Source organism: Solanum lycopersicum, chromosome 5, assembly GCF_036512215.1.
Source record: "Solanum lycopersicum chromosome 5, SLM_r2.1".
Lineage (NCBI taxonomy): Eukaryota > Viridiplantae > Streptophyta > Magnoliopsida > Solanales > Solanaceae > Solanum > Solanum lycopersicum.
The window spans coordinates 12076930-12097028 of NC_090804.1; positions in this window are offsets into that span (position 1 = coordinate 12076930).

The following is a 20099-nucleotide window of genomic DNA, read 5'->3' on the forward strand; positions in this document are numbered from 1 at the left end:
CAATAATTTATTCAAAGAATGATTGTATAAGATAACAAACTATTACTTCAAAAATAAATGTTATAATCACAATTTCATTTAATTTTAATTCGTAGCAAACATTTTATTATTCACTCTTCTCAGAAATTTCACTCACTACTCTCCTTGATCTCGATCGCTATTCTTTATACAAACATAAATGTATAAATTGCATTTGCATTTATATGAAGCGAGATGAAATTGTATAATACAAATACAAATACATATATTTTCGTCATATACACATATAATTATACAAGTACAAATCTTCCCATAATAATTCTCTTTTGTCTTTCTCTCTTTCTCGCCTTATACAAACACAAATTATACAGATTACAATATAATTTATGTTGTATAAATCAAGAGAGAAAGATTTGATATACAAATGTTTTATTTTGATTCAATTATATGCAATTCAATTTTTATGTAGATTTACAAATACAATTATTGTTACATATTATATACATGACTATAATTATCTAATTGATATACATATACAACCATTGCATTTTTACACAAACGAGATACGTACAATTGTGATTTATACAAATTTATTGTTCCTTAACAAAATTATAGCTATAGAGCTTTAATATAATTTTTATATTTGTTAAATCTAAAATTTACTCTTTATTTAATATGTTTTACCACTTGACTTATATAATTAAATTAAGATTGTAAAAGTTATCACTTTTAATAACTAATTATTTTATTTAGAAAAAAAATAAGAGTAGAAGAGCAACTACCTACGGCGCAGACAATATAATCATTTGTATATTATGCAGCTTGAATGAATATCGAATTTTTTAGGATACAAAGTTAAATTTATTATTACTAAAATATTGTTTCGTTGCAAGAATAAGTGGGCCAATATGGTGCATTAATGGCAGGGTAAGTGTTAAAAATAATTGGGCAATAATTATTTTTCGGAAATTTTTTCAAAATATCAATATTTTAATATTTAATAAAATTTTTTAATTATATTTTCAATATTTATTAAAAAATATTAATATTTCTGTTTATTATGTATTTAATTCACAATGTTTTCATTTTATTTTAATTGAAAGAATACAATTATTTAATAATAGAAAGGAGAAAATTTAAGGGAGAGAATACTTTTTAAAAGGACTATATCACTTAAAATACTCATCATTTACAAATTTAACATTTTATAAAAGGAACATATCACTTAATATCTCTCATCTTTACATAAAAGAAATCTAAAAAAATTCCAAAAAAGTAAATTATTTGTCCTCTTCATCATTCTTGCATGAATTTTGGTGCCAATCACAATAGAGAATCCAAAAGTTAAGCTAATGTGTTCCTATGGTGGAACAAGTTGATATACCGTGGTTTCACGGTATTATTAATACTTTTTCCTTAAGTTTAGTGTGTCCAAAAGCCTTTTTGTGCTAATTTTTATATAAGTTTCTCCTTATTTGCAGGGAATCTGTCCAAAGATGAATGCGGAGGTTTTTGAGCGAAGAAATGCAGAAGAGACCACCTACGGAGCTTGTGACGGTCCGTCATGCTCGTGACGGTCCGTATGTGGCAGCGTAGTACAGCTGCTGAAGGAAGATGAGGAAGTCTGACCAAGTGTGGGGTTACGAAAAGCGCGACGTACCGGCGTAGCCATGACGGTCTGTACTGCAGGTTCGTCATAAAGATCAGAGAAGTAGTCCCTGTACAAATATTCCAAGAGTTCAAGTGTTTTGGAACGGAGACTTTCGACGGACCGTTGTGCCTGTGACGGTCCTTCATACCTACCGTCAAGGGTAATGAAGAGAACAACAGAAGAAATTGCATCAAGTATGGGACGACGGAGTCCATGACGGTCCATCGTGACCATGACGATCCGTCACGATGTCCGTCGATCCAGCCGCATTTTGACAGATTTCCAGCAAATAGTGTCCTTATGTAATTAGGTTTTTATTTTTTTATAAATAGTTCGAAAAACCTCATTTTTGAGGTTAGACTGCGTATTATTTGGTTAGGCCCTTGATTATTGTTAGACTCTTGATTATTTTTTTAGACCTTTTGTGAGATTCTTGATTATTTTTAGATTCTTGTAATTGATTGTTGGTGATTTTTGTTGATTAATCAAGCGAACTTTCGGATTTTACTCTTTTTCATTGAAGTAAGTACATGAATTCTTATACCATATATTTGAATATTTTGAATATTTTGATTGTGACTATGGGTAACTAAACTCCATAACTAGGGTTGTGGGAACCATAGGTAAATAATGAGGTAAAACCTAACTAAAATAACAATTCTAGAATAGTGTCTTGCATGTATTGATAATTCTTTCGCTTAGAAGTCTTTTTAACGGATGACCAACGTTAGAACTTGCCTTAATGCTACTTGCCGGACCAAGGAGGTAGATAATAGGAAAAGAATTATCAACATAGATTTAGTGTATACTATCTAATAGGCTAGTATTGATTGGTACGAGGTAATAACTTAGTCAAATATCAAATACGATGCTTAATATGAGGTAAAAATAAGGGTTATGATAGCAACACATGTAGCCGGACCAAGGTGCGGAGTGAAATTTGCTAGCTGCCGGACCAAGGATTTAGAAATACATAACTTATCACTTTGCATGCATGATACTAGGAAAGAATTGTTATAGTTAGACTTATCAAGTTATGAACCTGTGGGAACACGTTAACCTTAGTTACTTTCATTAATTGATTAAACTCCAACATTTGAAGCTGTTAAATGTCTCTTTCAATTTCGCTAGTTATTTTCATTTATTTAGAAATAGAAAACCCCTATTTTATCATTTTTGCTTTCCGAGGAAGTAATTGACTGAACAATAGTAATAATAGATTGAAGTTAAGTCTAAACTATTTTCCTCGTGGGAACGATCCCAACCTCATTAGTTGGGTTATTTACTTGACACGATCGCTTTACTTCTTATTTGAGAAGTAAGTTTGAGCGTATCAAATTTTGGCGCCGCTGCCGGGGAATGTAGCTTTTAGATTAACTTAAACTTATTACTATAGTTTAGTGTATATTTTCTTGATTTTACTTTGTTTTATTGTTTTTGATTCGTGCAGAACCACCCTCCTTGTATGCCAAATACACGGAGAGAAAGAGAACCCATGTTTCCCTACGATCACGAATTAGAGCGTACACTATGCAACATGAATAGAAACTTGGGAATTAATGATGATGATCCAAACCAGAACATCCTAGCTCCGGTTGATGTTCATGGTCAGTTGTTACCCGATGCTCCGGGTAAACACCAACAGAGGGGACAAAATCCCGCTCCACGGCCCCAAGCATACTACAGAGGCTATTACAACATAGCAAACTCCGATGGGCCACTTATCTTGCCTCCTCTACCACCAGGCCACACCTTCGTGGTAACTAGTAGCCTGATGCAAATGCTCACTGCCAGAGGTTTTTTTCAGGGCTCCCTTCTGAGGATCCACATGCCCATATAGCTATGGTAACGGCAGTTTGTAAAAGCTGTGTAGGGAGGCCTGACTTGGACTTGGATGTAATAGGGCTTAGAGTGTTTCCTCTCTCACTAAATGGGAGGCTGCTATATGGTTCACTGAGCTCCCTTACAACTCAATTTTCACTTGGAACCAACTAAGGGATGTTTTCTTAGCACACTACTATCCGGTCTCCAAGAAACTAAACCACAAAGACAGAGTGAACAACTTTGTGGCACTACCAGGAGAGTCGGTTAGTAGTTCTTGGGATAGATTCACCTCATTCTTGAGAAGTGTCCCAAATCACCGTATATATGATGAGTCACGGAAGGAATACTTCTATCGGGGATAGGATGATATTTATAAAGCAGCGTTGGACACTATAGCAGGTGGATCTTATGGGGAGTGTCCTTATGCTAAGATTGCTGAAAAATTACAGAAAATCTCTCGGAATAATCGAGGTGGTAAGCAAACCATTGACCCACCTATGCCGTCCAATGAGAAAAAGGTGAGAAAGGATGATGATAAGGTGGTAAAGGGTAGTGGTGAAGCAGAAGAGAGCACTGGAAAAGATGCAGAAGAGTCCCTATGAAGGTAATTCCCATGCCTAGACCACCACCACCCTTACCTCAGAGATTAGTGAAAAAGACCGAGGATGGTAAATATCGGCATTTTATAACAATGCTGAAGCAGCTTTCTATCAATGTCCCTTTGGTAGAAGCTCTAGAATAAATGTCCGGTTATGCCAAGTTTATGAAAGATCTGATTACAAAGAAAAGATCGTTCACTTTTGAGGATGATGATAGAATGCAGCATTGTAGTGCTATTGCTACAAGATCTCTCGTACAAAAGAAAAAAGATCCGGGTGCGTTCACTATTCCTTGTATAGTCGGGTCATTACATTTTGCGAAAGCATTATGTGATCTGGGGCCAAGCATAAATCTCATGCCCCTCTCGATTTACAAGAAGTTGGGTTTGGTGATCCAAAACCCACTGCGATGCGGCTACTGATGGTTGATCGAACAGTGAAAAGGCCTATAGGGATACTCCATGATGTGCTAGTAAAAGTGGAGTCATTCATATTTCTGGCAAATTTTGTTATTCTTGATTGTGAAGTCGATTTTGAAGTGTTTATTATTCTTGGGAGGACATTCCTTGCTACAGGTAGAGCCTTAGTTCATATGGAAAAGGGGCAGTTGAAATTTCGGTTGAACAATGAAGAAGCGACCTTCAACATTTGTTGGACCATGAGGCAGAGTGGTGAGCTCCAACCGGTATCCTCCATATCCCACAAAGAAAAGATGAAGAAGGAGAATGAACAAAAATGTGCAAAAAAAGAGTTTATGGTTGGGGATTCGGTGCTTTTAGATAGTTCTGGGTTGCCTTGTCTTCCGGGCAAGCTCAAGTCCAAACGGACTGGCCCTTACTTGATTACCCAAGTATTCCCTCATGGAGAAGTTAAGTTAAAAACCAAGGAGGGAGTGCGGTTTAAGGTGAATAGAGAACGAATAAAACTATATTTTGGGCATAATAGCATCGGTGAATGAAGTGATAGAGGCATATCATCTTGATGAAGGCTGAGTAATCAAGTGTCCTTAGTCGTTCCGCGACGTTAAATCAGGCGCTTGTTGGGTGGAAACCCAATACTTATAGTTTTTCTTTCTAGTAATGGTAGCATTTTCTTCTAATGGTTTTAAAGTTGCAGGCACATCACCAGGAAATTCTGCAGAAAATTACTCTGCAGTAGTCACTGACGGATACAACGACGGACCGTCGCATGAATCCGTCGTGCCAAGTACGTCTTTCTGTTATTTTCAAACTAGGGCACACACGACGGAATCAACGACGAACCGTCACAACCGAGATGGACATTCATCGGGGAATCATCGCATCTTTAATGAAGCGTACCCGACCCGACTGGGGTTTTTTAGAAATTCATCATTTAAAACCCCCACCCTTCATTTCACCCAATTCTTTCACTCTTTCTCCCATTTCCCTCCCTTTTCAACTTCCAAAATCATCTCCCTCTTCAACGGACCATTTTCCCCAAATTCTACAAATTCCTAAAATTCATCATCTACTAGTCGGAGCTGCTGTTGTGGGTGTCTTCTTGATCACCAAGTACCTTTCCTTCTTGTTTTTCTCAAATTCTCAGGTATGTGTCTCTAATTTGTACTCATCTATATTGCATTTTTGTTTATCAATTAGTAGTAGCCTAGTTCTTCTTGATATGTTCATTCTTTATCAAATTTTGTCTGACCTAGGTTAAAAAAATCCTCGAAATTGCCGTGTTAAAACACTAGAAATAGGTGCTTTAGCATTGCTAGTTTACTAGGTATTTGGGTTAGACAAATGTAGGTCAAAACACTACCGATTCGATTTGGGTCATAGGGGATGAATGGGGCACCTCCAGTTCTGTCACTGAGTTACAGAACGAGACCCCGATGACAGACCGTCGTACCCATGACGGACCGTCATTGGGTCCGCTCCAACCGCCCTAACACCCTACTGTCCAATTTTCTCCAAGTGTCCACCAACGGCCACATGCGACGGACCGTCATTCCAACGACGGTCTGTCCTGCACAACTGTTCTGGTTGTCAGATACCCTATTCCTAAGGGTCTCTCACTTTTTCTAAGTGTCCTCCAATGGACACATGTGACGGACCGTCATCCCTACGACGGTCCATCCTACAAAACTGTTCTGGTTGTCAGAGACCCTGTTCATAAGGGTCTCTCTCTATTTTTCTAAGTTCCTAAAACGGACAAGTACGACGGACCGTCATACCCACGACGGTCCGTCCTGCATGACTGCTATGATGGTCAGAGACCCCTATCCTAAGGGTCTCCATATTTTTTTTCAAGTGTCCTCTGACGGACACCTACGACGGACCGTCGTACCTGTGATGGTCCATCCTGCACATACCGTCATACTTGTCAAAGACTCTCCTTCAGGATTCTCCATATAAACATAGTCTAAGTAAGACACGACGGACCCCATGACGGTCCGTCATACTCACGACGAGCCTTCACCTGGTCCGTTATGTTTCACTGTTACTATAGCAATGTCATTTTATTTTATTTTTTCTATTTATTTTGTGTGGTTTTGCTTTTCTTGTTTGCTCCTTCTAATACTAATATGGATCCTTTACAGGTACTATCTACTATGACACCAAAACAAGATCGAGTCTATGCACGCGGGTGATCGAAGTCTTGTCGCCCAGTCTGCCCGCCTGGTCATTGGCATTGATGATGAGCGTGACCCCGAGTACGTGCCCCCAGACACTTCCACCCCATCCCGTGCTGCACATGCTTCCAGAGCCACACCCAAAAAGGTGGCGTCTTGCGTAGTCGTTGCCTCCCAGTCTGATGAGGAGCGCACACTGACCGGCACACCTTCTGGGTCAGCCATTAATGAAGAAGGAACGTCTGGATCCTTAGGTTTTTCGTGGTCGGAGGAAGCCTCCGGATTTGCTGAGGTTCCTGTACCCGCCACCGCTGTAGCGTCGGCCTCGTCTGATGAGGCTGACAATTTAGAATCCACACCGAGTTCACCAGCTCGTGCTCTCACTTCGGTTACTAACCACCCCAACTGGTGGTGTGTCGACGGGCAGTTTCAAGTCTATTCCGATGCAAAGTTCCTAAATGACAAAGGTGTTATGACTCGGACACTTACATTGGAGCGGCGGGTCCTTACAGGAATTCTCCAGACGATGCCTGAGATCCACAATCTCTTCACCAGACATCGACTAGAGTGGACACCACGTCCGTTGGGACGTTATAGTGAAGAGCTGGTCCGAGAGTTCTATGCTTCCTACGTAGCGACTCTCCGATCACAGATTGATAGGCGGGCTGCCCCCGCCAAACAGGCCCCAGTGGAGCAGGTCCGAGTACGTGGCGTTTAGGTTGATATCTCCCTACCTGCCATCCGCCGGTTTCTATACGGCGAGGATGTTGATGCTAATCGGACCCCTTTGACTGCCGAGTTTGACTACCGATGGCAGATTGTTAAAGATGACCAATTCCTGCGTGAGCCATCGCTGAGAGAGACCACCAAGATGTAGATGGCCCTGCACTTGTCCGTTGATGGAGAGGGTGCCGACTGGGTTACCGAGCCGAAGGGGGCCATCAAGAAGGCCAACCTGACTTTCACGGGGAAGTTTTTGTGGTTGATTGTCCGCAACTGCCTTTCCCCCACAGGCGCTGATAATATCGTCACATGGGATCGAGCAGTACTGATGGCGACGATGATAGCCGGGTTTGAGGTGATTTTGCGTGGCTTTTACAAGCGGTAATGCACGATAAGGCTTTTAAGGTCACAACTACTTACCCTTTCCCGTGCATAATATTTTCTCTATGCAGGTTCACAAGTGTACCTATATGGAACGTTGATCAGCTCAAGACCCCTCTGGGCATTGTTGATATCGGCCTCATCAGGGATGAGGCCAATGAGTTGGCTCCACGCAGAGGGCCCCGTCCAGAGTTGCCTCTACTTGTTGACAATCTGGCTGATACGGTAGCACAAGCCCGCACGGCTACGCAGGAGGCTTCCACTGACACTACCCTGATCGAGTCTATCCCGGGTAGTAGCACTGCCCCGAGCTCCTCTCGCTCAGCCCCTTTACCCGCTCTGGTCCCGCTTGCTAGGGTCCAAAAATTAGAGGAGCAAATGGCTACACTTCTGCATCATATCCAGCCTTGGATGAAGAGGTCTATTGCCGAGGCAGAAAAGCGCTTGGAGCGGAGAATGGTCCAGCACACAGAGCGGAAGATCGCTGAGGTTCATCAGCGCCTGGACACTTTTGAGTTGCGGGTGCTAGCCCGTACAGCCCCTCCGGTGGATGTGTCGACCCTTCAGGCTGCGGTTGACAGTCTTCGCGCAGATATTAATATGATCTTAGAGGCTAGGGTGCATGAGTCTGAGGCCCCTTCTGCAGAGCTTGCTGAAGACACAGTGATGGCGGCCATATTCGCCACTTCACAAATTTCACCACCTCCCCTTAGAGAGCATGCCAAGAGGTGTAGGGGTCGAGAGGAGGATGAAGCTCGGGCACGGAAGAAGGAGCGCCGTGAGATGGAGGCTGCGAGGAGAGCCTCACTTGCTGAAGAGGAGGCGCTCAGATGAGAGCAGGAGAGTTAGCTGCTGGGGCGTCTAGCTCCAGAACTGTGGAGAAAGCGGGAGGCACTGCTGATAGTGTTGCTGATGTTGAGGACACCACTGAGGGTGTCCAGATTACAGAGGTAGTGGGTTCCGGGGAACCGGACCCACCAGCTTGCTGATCGTCGGTGCTTTGTGCCCCAAGTTTGCTTCACCTACTACTCTAGTATTTCAATTCTTTTATGCATTGGGGACAATTGCATGTCTTTTTGTTGGGGGTGGGGTAAATGGAAAGTGAGTACTAGGGTGAAGTCTGAGTAGCCCAATTCACTATCCTCTTTTGGGGTTTTCTTGCCTGTGTTCTTTTTCCCCAAGAGACTGATTACTTTTTCTGTTGAACCGGCATTTCTATATCTTGTGTACATAGTTTAATTATGGAGCATGATGGCTAAAATGATATCCTGATAAAATGAAAAATAATGCATGACTAGGCATAGTAATCGATAAATGTGTGGCACTAAGCATGACATAGAGGTACACCACTGCATAACCCTAAGTCTAAAATTCGAACTAGGTGTCTGATAATCTGGTAGAGTGATGAGATGTCAAGTGAGTGTGAGGAAGATTTGAATAGTCCACTATTTGTACTAAGCTAGAACTTGCCTGGTTAGTCCTGCTAAAAGTAAGTTGTAATAGACAATTTGGAAAGGATCATAAGCACTTATTCAATGTATCCCATTTTTAGCCTCAATAAAAGAAGACCAAATGAAATTTATCCTTCTTTGATCCAAATGATTTGAGCTTAAATTAGACCTTTCTTTTTCACCCCAACTGATCTTTTCTGGGAATAATGTGTTGGCCCTGGTCCCTCCTTGGACATGTGCACCTCAGCTTATGCCAAAAGCATAAGTTGAGGGTGGCTAATGCAGTAAACAATCTTTTTATGGCCCTGACCCAACTATGGGTATTGTATACTTTGACTCATGGCAAAACCATGAGTTGAGGGTGGCTATTATGAGGAATGCTCTTGAAAGTGGGGTTGAAAGAACAAAGAGAAAGAACGAACAAAAGTAAAACGACTCAAGAATTAGTTGAAAGAAAAGTAAAAAAAATTACAAGAAACACAAGCAAGAAAAGAAGAGAGTCACTTACACAAATGAAGAAAAAAGGGAAAATAACAAGGTGAAAGATATGGGAAACTGGGCAAAATAAAATGATAGAAAATGGTATGTTAGCCGATATGTCAAGGAGGGCAAAAAGCCACTAAAGTATACCTAAATATACCCTACCTGACCCTGAGCTGTGTTACAAGCTAAGAAAGTCCTATCGTGATCCTAAGGGTTGTATAGCGAACTTAAATCAGTGAAAATAAGGGCAAGCTTATGGCAATAGGTATGAATGAGTGTGAATTTGTTTTGAGAGTGAGTGTTGAAAAGTAATCCTTATACTCAAACTGAAATCATTGTGTGAAAAATGAGGATTTTGTTTTGAAGTGAGGACACTAGTTGCAGTACCGGAAATATTAGCACCTCAGTGAGAAATTGAAAAGGATAGGTGTTAGTGCATGGTGAGTCTGTGTCATGGTCTGATTCCACATAATTCAAACCTAATAGTGATAGCATGCATAAATATGATGAGATTAATCGGGATTGATAGCGAAATGATTGCAAAGGATAAAACATGCATACTATTGTACAAAGATTTTGTATTGAGTCATAGTGCGTCGCTTGAGGACAAACAACAAATTTAAGTTGAGGGTGTTGATATACCGTGGTTTCACGGTATTATTAATACTTTTTCCTTAAGTTTAGTGTGTCCAAAAGCCTTTTTGTGCTAATTTTTATATAAGTTTCTCCTTATTTGCAGGGAATCTGTCCAAAGATGAATGCGGAGGTTTTTGAGCGAAGAAATGCAGAAAAGACCACCTACGGAGCTTGTGAAGGTCCGTCGTGCTCGTGACGGTCCATAGGTGGCAGCGTAGTACAGCTGCTGAAGGAAGATGGGGAAGTCTGACTAAGTGTGGGATTACAGAAAGCGTGACGGACCGTCGTAGCCATGACGGTCCGTCCTGCAGGTTCATCATGAAAATCAGAGAAGTAGTCCCTGTACCTATATTCCAAGAGTTCAAGTGTTTTGGAACGGAGACTCTCGACGGACCGTTGTGCCTGTGACGATCCGTCATACCTGCCGTCGAGGGTAATGAAAAGAACATCAGAAGAAATTGCATCAAGTATGAGACGACGGAGTCCATGACAGTCCGTCGTGACCACGACGATCCGTCACGATGTACATCGATCCAGCCGCATTTTGACAGATTTCTAGCAAATAGAGTCCTTATGTAATTAGGTTTTTATTTTTTTATAAATAGTTCGAAAAACCTCATTTTTGAGGTTAGACTGCGTATTATTTGGTTAGGCCCTTGATTATTGTTAGACTCTTGATTATTTTTTTTAGACCTTTTGTGAGATTCTTAATTATTTTGAGATTCTTGTAATTGATTGTTGGTGATTTTTGTTGATTAATCAAGCGAACTTTCGGATTTTACTCTTTCTCATTGAAGTAAGTACATGAATTCTTATACCATATATTTGAATATTTTGATTATGACTATGGGTAACTAAACTCTATAACTGGGGTTTTGGGAACTATAGGCAAATAATGAGGTAAAACCTAACTAAAATAACAATTCTAGTTAGTGGCTTGCATGTATTGATTATTCTTTCTCTTAGAAGTCTTTTTAACGGATGACCACCGTTAATACTCGCCTTAATGCTACTTGCCGGACCAAGGAGGTAGATAATAGGAAAAGAATTATCAACATAGATTTAGTGTATACTATCTAATAGGCTAGTATTGATTGGCACGAGGTAATAACTTAGTCAAATATTGAATACGATGCTTAATATGAGGTAAAGATAAGGGTTAGGATAGCAACACACGTAGCCGGACCAAGGTGCGGAGTGAAATTTTCTAGATGCCGGACCAAAGATTTAGAAATATATAACTTATCACTTTGCATGCAAGATACTAGGAAAGAATTGTTATAATTAGACTTATCAAGTTATGAACCTCTGGGGAACACGTAAACCCTAGTTACTTTCATTAATTGATTAAACTCCAACATTTGAAGCTGTTAAGTGTCTCTTTCAATTTCGCTAGTTATTTTCATTTATTTTGAAATAGAAAACCCCCCTTTTATCATTTTTTTCTTTCCAAGGAAGTGACTGAACAATAGTAATAATAGATTGAAGTTAAGTCTAAACTAATCTCCTCGTGGGAACGATCCCAACCTCATTAGTTGGGTTATTTACTCGACACGACCGCTTTACTTCTTATTTGAGAAGTAAGTTTGAGCGTATCACAAGTCAAATTCGTCCTCACATCATCAACGATCTTATGTTGGCGGCGATATTAAAATTCTCTTTTTTGAAGTGAGTTTGATCAAATTTGAGCTTTTTTTTACGAGAAGATTTTGGAAACGAGTATAATATCATTGACAAACAACTTTGGAGAAGGAGTTTTCAACTGAAACTTCGATGTAATATGTGAAATATAATCGATCAAGTATTCGTTAATTGCTGAATCATTAATTTTTATGGGAATCTTGACATGAACATTTTTTTTTGGTAATTATTATTTTTTGGATGATGAGACAGTGTTTTACTAATGCACAAGTTAATACAGATTTGTATTTGAGTTTGGAGAAAAAAAATCAAAAAAACCACAGCAGACGAAGAAGAAAGAGAGAGTCAAAGAAAGAAAATTGCAAAAATTGTATTCATACCAGAATCGTATTCATATAATTTTTTGTTTGTCAATTAATTTTTCTGTTGCTCAATATTTGTATTTTTACTAAGATATTATATTTCTTTTTTAGTTTGTAGTCATGTCAACAGGTATGCCAAATGATGAATTTGTATTTCTTAAGTATAAACATATCATATTTTTTTCAGAGTTAATTTGTATTTTTTAATAATATTGCATTCTTCCTCAATTGATTGTATTATTTTCACTTTGTATGCTATTTTTTTAAGAATTGTGTATCCTTTCTTAAAACATATTCATAAGAATGATTGGATTATATTGAGATACAATTAATAATGTTTTTATAATACAAATAATAGAAATATACATTTGACAGACATGTAATGCAATTTTAATCACTGAGATACAATTTTTAGTTTTTACTATGAAAGTATAATATCAAGTTTAATTTGAATGGTAAAGTGAGCACATAAAATACAAAAGTTGTTGGTATACCATTATGATGAAAACATAGTAAAAAAGAAATACAAACTTGTTGTCATTGAATTGATGTTAAAATACAAAAATGAACACAATAAATACCAACTTTAATTGAAATACAAAAGTGACTTTATTAGTATATCATTATGATAAATACAAAAATAAAAAGAAATACAAACCCGTCTATATACAATGTGAGAGTTAAATACAAATTGATCACAGTACAATATTCACCTCAATATGATATTCAGTTTTAATTTGAATGATAATATGAGCACATAAATACAAAAGATGCATACCTTCATCAAAAGGATTGTTATGAATATCTTTAGAAATATATTTTTCATTTTTTGCTAAAAAAAAATAACAAAAGGGAGAGTGATGTGGGAGTTCAAAATGGATAATAATTGGAAGAGGTAAACATGAGAAAAAATATTTATATAAAAAAATATGAGAGAGAGAGAGTTGAAAATGTGTAATTAAGGTGAGACAAAATAGGATACAAATTGATCACAATACAATATTCACCTCAATATGATATTCAGTTTTAATTTGAATGATAAAATGAGTACATAAATACAAAAGATGCATACCTTCATCAAAGAGATTGTTATGAATATCTTTAGAAATATATTTTTTATTTTTTGCAAAAAAAAAAAAAAAACAAAAGGGAGAGTGATGTTGGAGTTCAAAATGGAGAATAATTGGAAGAGGTAAATATGAGAGAAAAAATATTTATGTAAAAACAAATATGAGAGAGAGAGAGAATTGAAAAATGTGTAATTAAGGTCAGACAAAATAGAAAGTAATTAGGATACAAAATATTTTCTAAAATAGTTACATTTTGATATATTTACTAAATTTTATAAAGTATAGAGGTTTTTATTAATTATGTTAGATTTTTTTTCACTAGTTTGCCAATTTTTCGTTATTTTTTTAGGATGTTTCAATTCTTCTTTAGTAATAATCCTAAGATTATAAATTTAGTTCAAAGGATGAACTAGTCACTATGGATAACATATAAAGTTTTTTTTTTAGCTCGCTACCTACATGAGAATTCTAGAGCTTTTTATAATTAAATTGATTTTGGGCATAATGGTATATATTTAAATTGGCATAATACATATATCGGATTCTAAACTTGGTTTCAAACTTTAATTTTGATCTCTAATTTTTATAATGCACAAACAAACACTTTAACTATCCAACTTTTAAATAAATAAACACATGAGTCTTATATGTCAAAATACACGTAGGACACCACATAAGACAAAAAATGACATGTAGGACGTGTGTGTCTATTTGTTTAACTTTATACAAGTTTAAGTGTCTACTTGTGCAAATCCAAAGTTGAAGGACATATATGTGATTCGAAGCCATGTTAAAGAGCATATTTATGTATTATGCCTATTTAAATCTTAGAGGTATTCTATTACATGAATATTATTAGATTTATGATATCTAGAGGGATCGAGACTTAACCAACTTGAAATTCGACAATATGGGTCTTGACATTTTGATTGACACCAAGATTATAAACTTAATGGTAGATTTGGGTAAGCTTTTCGATCTAGGATAGACATATAATAATACGGGTGTCTCACTTGCTTACGAGTTATGCATATTTGATAGATTGAAAACATTCAGAAGTTTTACAAAAGGAAAAGGCGAAACCTTGAGTAATTTGTGGCATCTGTTCGACTCTCGAATTATGTTTAGACTTTCATACTTCGTTGAAGGACGTTTTCCTAAATAAAGATTAAAACGGAACAGAAAATGAGTAAGATGAAAGATGTTGGTGTAATACCAATGGTGTGATGAGCATCAGTACGAGTATCAATATTATAATGGAAAAAATTATTACTATAGAAAGCAGATTGTAATCCGAGCAATCCAAAGCATATTGGCATTAGCTGATGTATTATTAACTTGTGTGTGATTGTGTTTCTTTATTAATTTCGTATATATGTAGTAATCGAGGAGATTATATATCATACGGTATTTGATTGATTGAGATGTATCATCATCCCCTTTTATTAAAATCATATTGTGCACATGCATAGACATGAGATTGAATATAAGTTAGGCACGTGGAGATCGTAGTGTTGGGGATTGTGAGGTGCTATAATTATAAGTTGGGCACATGGAGATCGTTCGTCTGGAGGTTATTTTATTTTATGATAGTCATTGAGATCGTTTGCACAAACGCATAAAGATTGTTTGTGTCAGTATATGGACCTCATGAGTCTTCCATGAGTCATGAACTCTCGATGTATTTTTTAGAAGGATCATATATATACAGTTAAATTAGTTTGCACAGTCACTTGAAGATCGTGTGTGTCCGAATATAGACCTTGTGAGTCCCCAATGAGTCATGAACTCTTGATGTATTTTTGAGAAGTGTCATGTATATACAGTTAAAATAGTACTTGACGTCGGAGGCATATAATGTCATAATCAATTCACTGCATCGTTTATTCTTAATTGACTATGTGCTTATTGGGTGGTTGAACATTACATGACATTTAAAAATATTTGTTTTTATGAGATTTGACTGATAAGTATAGAGCAGATTTGCAAAATTAAAGGATGATTTTCCAATATACTTCTATCACTACTTTTTCGTTTTCAGTATATGAGACATAATATATGTGATTTCGTACTCATACTACACTTGTTATACCTTTTATAATGCAGTCCAATTTCGAATACGAGTGCATCTCGTGGAGCTTTCTGACTCCAAGCTTAGATTATCTTGGAGTTGTGCACCTCCCTCTATCTTATTTGTTCTATTGTTTAGTATTCATATCATGTTAAATACTTAGTATTTAGAATATTATGCTTGTCACTTACTTGTTTTGTCACTTATATCGAATGTAATTGATAAAAATATTGAGTTGACTAACCTATCAGTTGGGAATATAGGTGTCATCACGACCTGTGAATTTGGATCGTAACAGCCCATGAGCATCTTGAATGATGAGCTTTATAATTACTTTTGCATTCCACGCATTCCCTTTGAAACAATTTACAATTCCTTTCCTACCATTCATAGTACACACAACCGGTTAAAGTCATGCGATAGATTTGGGCATTATTGTTGGGAAAGACAAGGCACTAACAAAGAATGCCTGACAGGATAACAGCGGAAGAATACCCAAGTCTATACTTTCCCTTCTCGATTTGAACCAAGAGAAGACAAACAACCACAAGCAATATGATAGTAAGGCAGCAAGTAATTCAACCAAACAAATATAACAAGGCAATAATAAACCAATCACACAAGACACCAAGATTTACGTGGAAAACCCTTCGATGTGAAGAGTAAAAAATCACGGGACCAAAAGCTCCACTATAATCACCAAGAGTTACAATATTGTTCTCCAAAATTGTCCATAAAACAAGTGCCAAACAACGAGCAACAACAAAATAAGATTGCACCAAATCTAGAGAATTAAAGGAGCAAAATCACCAATTTTGCAGCTACTGTTCACGACAGCAAAACTGAAGCTGCAGCCCACCAAATCCAACTCTGTCAGTTCCTAATCAAAGATTGAGATGAAGATAATATGCTGTCCAAAAATCAGCTCAATTGGACAAGAAACGAAGCGGGAATCGCAATTTGAAGTTGGCTGTTAGGGGCTGAATTTTGACTGCGAAAACTGCTCTCTTTCTCTCTTTTTGGCTGCTGAAAAAAACTTTCCGTGTATATGAAAATAAGACCTATATAGGATTATATTTGCCTCATAAGAATGGGCCTATGGGCAAAAATGGATTGGTCCAGATTGGGCTTTTATTTATCCACATAGAAAGGGAAAAAAGCCCATAACCCAACAATTGTTATTCTTTCTTTTAATATGTGCTAGTGTTCATACATCTTCAATTAATGTATTGTCAAGCCAAGAGCTTTGTCCAAATAGTAAACACATATGACATACAAAAAATAAAAGGGAAACTTCACAAATGGAAAAGTGATTTAACTAAATAATGCTTCATAGCTATAGCATGTTTAATTACGCTTCATATTAATTTGTAGCTTAATTTGCTATGGAGAATTACGTTTGTATGTCTCAGACTTTTTTTTATAGATTTATATTTAATTTTTTTTTAAAATAATGACTGCGTGAAAGCTAAATATGGTAACACTAATAATAAAAAATGAGAAGATTGTATGAAATAGCAAACTATTAATTCAAATTAAATGTTGTAGTCATACTTATTTATTTTATTTGTAATTCGCAGCAAATATCCATTTTTGCCATCTGATTGAGTATACAATTAGTCACTTTTGATATACAATTAACCATTTTCAGTATACAATTAGTCATTTCATACATTTCGGTATAAAATGTGTTTGTGTTTGTGTTTGTATAAAACGAGAGAAAAGTGTATATACAAATACAAATACATATATTTTCTTCCTAATACACTTATAATTATGTAAATACAGATCTTATTATACAAATTACAATGTATAAAATAAATATACGCAAAACTAACAATTTGTATATAATTAGATATCTCTAGTGAATTATACAAATCAAAAACTTCATAGCATAAATTTTCTACGAAACACAATTATATAAACTATAACTGTAACATACAATTATAATTTTTATGTTTGTTATATGTGAAAGTTACTCATAAAAAATCTCATCATTCATGCTAATCATATTTAAATAAAAATATATTGTCTAAAATGACTTCTACTACTGTAATAACACCATAACACATGAATTCATCATGTTGGAGTAGCTCCATTAAAAGAAAAAAATTTAATTGATTTCTATTTTCGATTATTCCACATGTTTTAAACGAAAAACACTATACAGTTCATATTGATCAAATACAATTGAATTTCTAAGCAACGAATTTGATGTTTGATTCGTGGATGGATTTTCAGTTTTGTGTTTTCATGTATATAGATTGAATTGTATATTAGCAGTAACATTTAAATCTTTAACGCTAAAAGGTTATATTTTTATTTTGTATATGTTTTTGGCTCAGACTAGATTTATGGTTGAATATGCATATTGCATATGTATGTATACATAAATTGTATATACAGTAAAACCTCTATAAATTAATGTAGGTGGGACCATGAAATATTATTATTTTATAGAGATATTATTTAATCGATAAATTAATATTTATTAATTTGAAGAATAGTTTGAGATTTGATGAATGTTAATTTTGATTATCTCAAAATCATTGTATCTTATTGATTTTATGTATCATGTTTATGGATTTCACATAAAAATATCTTACATAAAGTACAACGAATACATCAAAACCATTGTATCTTATTAATTTCAACGTTGTGATGTTGTGATAATAAGAGGTTTCAAGATGTTTTATTGAACATAACTTATCGTATGATATTAGAAGGCTATGGAGTGTGACTAAATGATCCAACAAAGATCAATGTTTTGGATGCTATCAATATGCAATTCCTGTTTGAATAATAAATTTTCAGTTAGAGACAATAGCAAATTGTTTTCGATACTGTAAAAATCGTTGGGAGATGCAATCTTAGAGAATCTGAATGAACCTACTTGTGAAAACGTCATTCATGAACTTGAGGTCATGATTAATGATCTCGATTACCATAGTAAAATGGATGTCAATAACTTGTTGGATTATTCGAGTGAAAGTGATACTTGTTCAGAGGTCTAGAGTCTAGAAGAAATTGTGGATACCATCGAAAAAAGCAATGTTGATGATGAAGTTGAAGATGATATTGTACCTTTGAAACCAGATACGCGTAAGGAAACACTTATCGTATCTAGAACTCTTCACAATTTTATGGTGCATTTCGAAAAGACAACACAGAGATCTTGGATGCAATAAGAAAAGTTAGAAATGAGCTTCAACTATATTTAAATTTTAAGAAAAACCAGAAAATAATATAATCATATTTTACTAAATTGTCTTAGATATATTTGTATTTTAAAGAATTATTAATTTATGATACTAATGGGACCATATTTTTGTATAGGGGTCTTCTGAAAATATATTATCTTATTATTTCATTGAAATTAGTGATTTTTTTCAGTGACCCAGGTCGAGACCGGAGAAAAATATTATTTCAGAGAGATTATTAATTTATCGAGTATTAATTTATAGAGATTTTACTGTATATTGGATAAAAGATTATCCATTTGTATAAAGACTTATCGAATAAGTCTATTGATATGCATTTTGAAACTTGTGTATATGAATGTGTAAAATTTGTATGTGCTTGTTGTGTGAATATGTATATGTATAATTACGGGGTAAGATTTCAATATGTGAAATGTAAATGTTTCATTTGTATATACTTTTGTGTAATAGTGAATTTGTGATTGAATGTATATATTTCATATGTATGAATTTGATGTGTGAATGTATATGTATAATTATGGATTATAGTATATTGATTTATTTTTTGATTAATAATTAGAATATTTGTATCTCTACAAGAATATCTTCTTTACGTATTTTGATTATACATTCTGAAAAATGGCAATAGAAATTATATATTAAATCGATTATATTATAGAGATAGTGGCCTTTAAGAAATATATATCATACATTGAGTTTTATATTGTAATTGTGAATTAACTTGTTGTTGATGTGACTAGAAAGATATTGAAGATTAAATACAAGGTTGAAGAAAGCAATACACCAATAGTGATATGCAATGACATGAATGTGAGGGTGTATATAATGCTTAAAAAAGGCTAACACTAATTTTAACAAATTTCTAATTTGTATATATGTTTTGGATACATGTAATACACGTAATGAAATGTGCAAAACTTCAGCAAAGGGAGACCGGGGGGGGGGGGGGGGGGGGGGGAGGGAATGGTCTTGGCGTCAATTTGTATAAATAAAATTGTGGATATGAACATAACATTTGACACTACATAATCGGTAGACCTAATTGTTGCATTTTTATCCAGCGATGGTAATGGGGTGATTTCAAATCCATCTAACAAACATGTGGAAATTGATAAAGTATATTAGCACAAAACAACTTTAAAATTGATCAAGTGATCTACGGATAGGGATTACGATTAATAGTCTTAGTTACGAGTCATAAAAAGGTCTCGTGAAATGATGATTGTTTATAATTGAGTGGTGATCTAAGGTCTATGGGTGAGGTCTATAGATGATAGACCAGATGACGAACCATAGAGAGGTATCTTGGAAGTTGGATGAATTTTTAGATTTTTGAAGTTAGTTCTCCGGTTAATTAGTATCGGCCGTAGAAAAACCTACAGACTGTAGGTCCTAACCTGTAATACTGTCA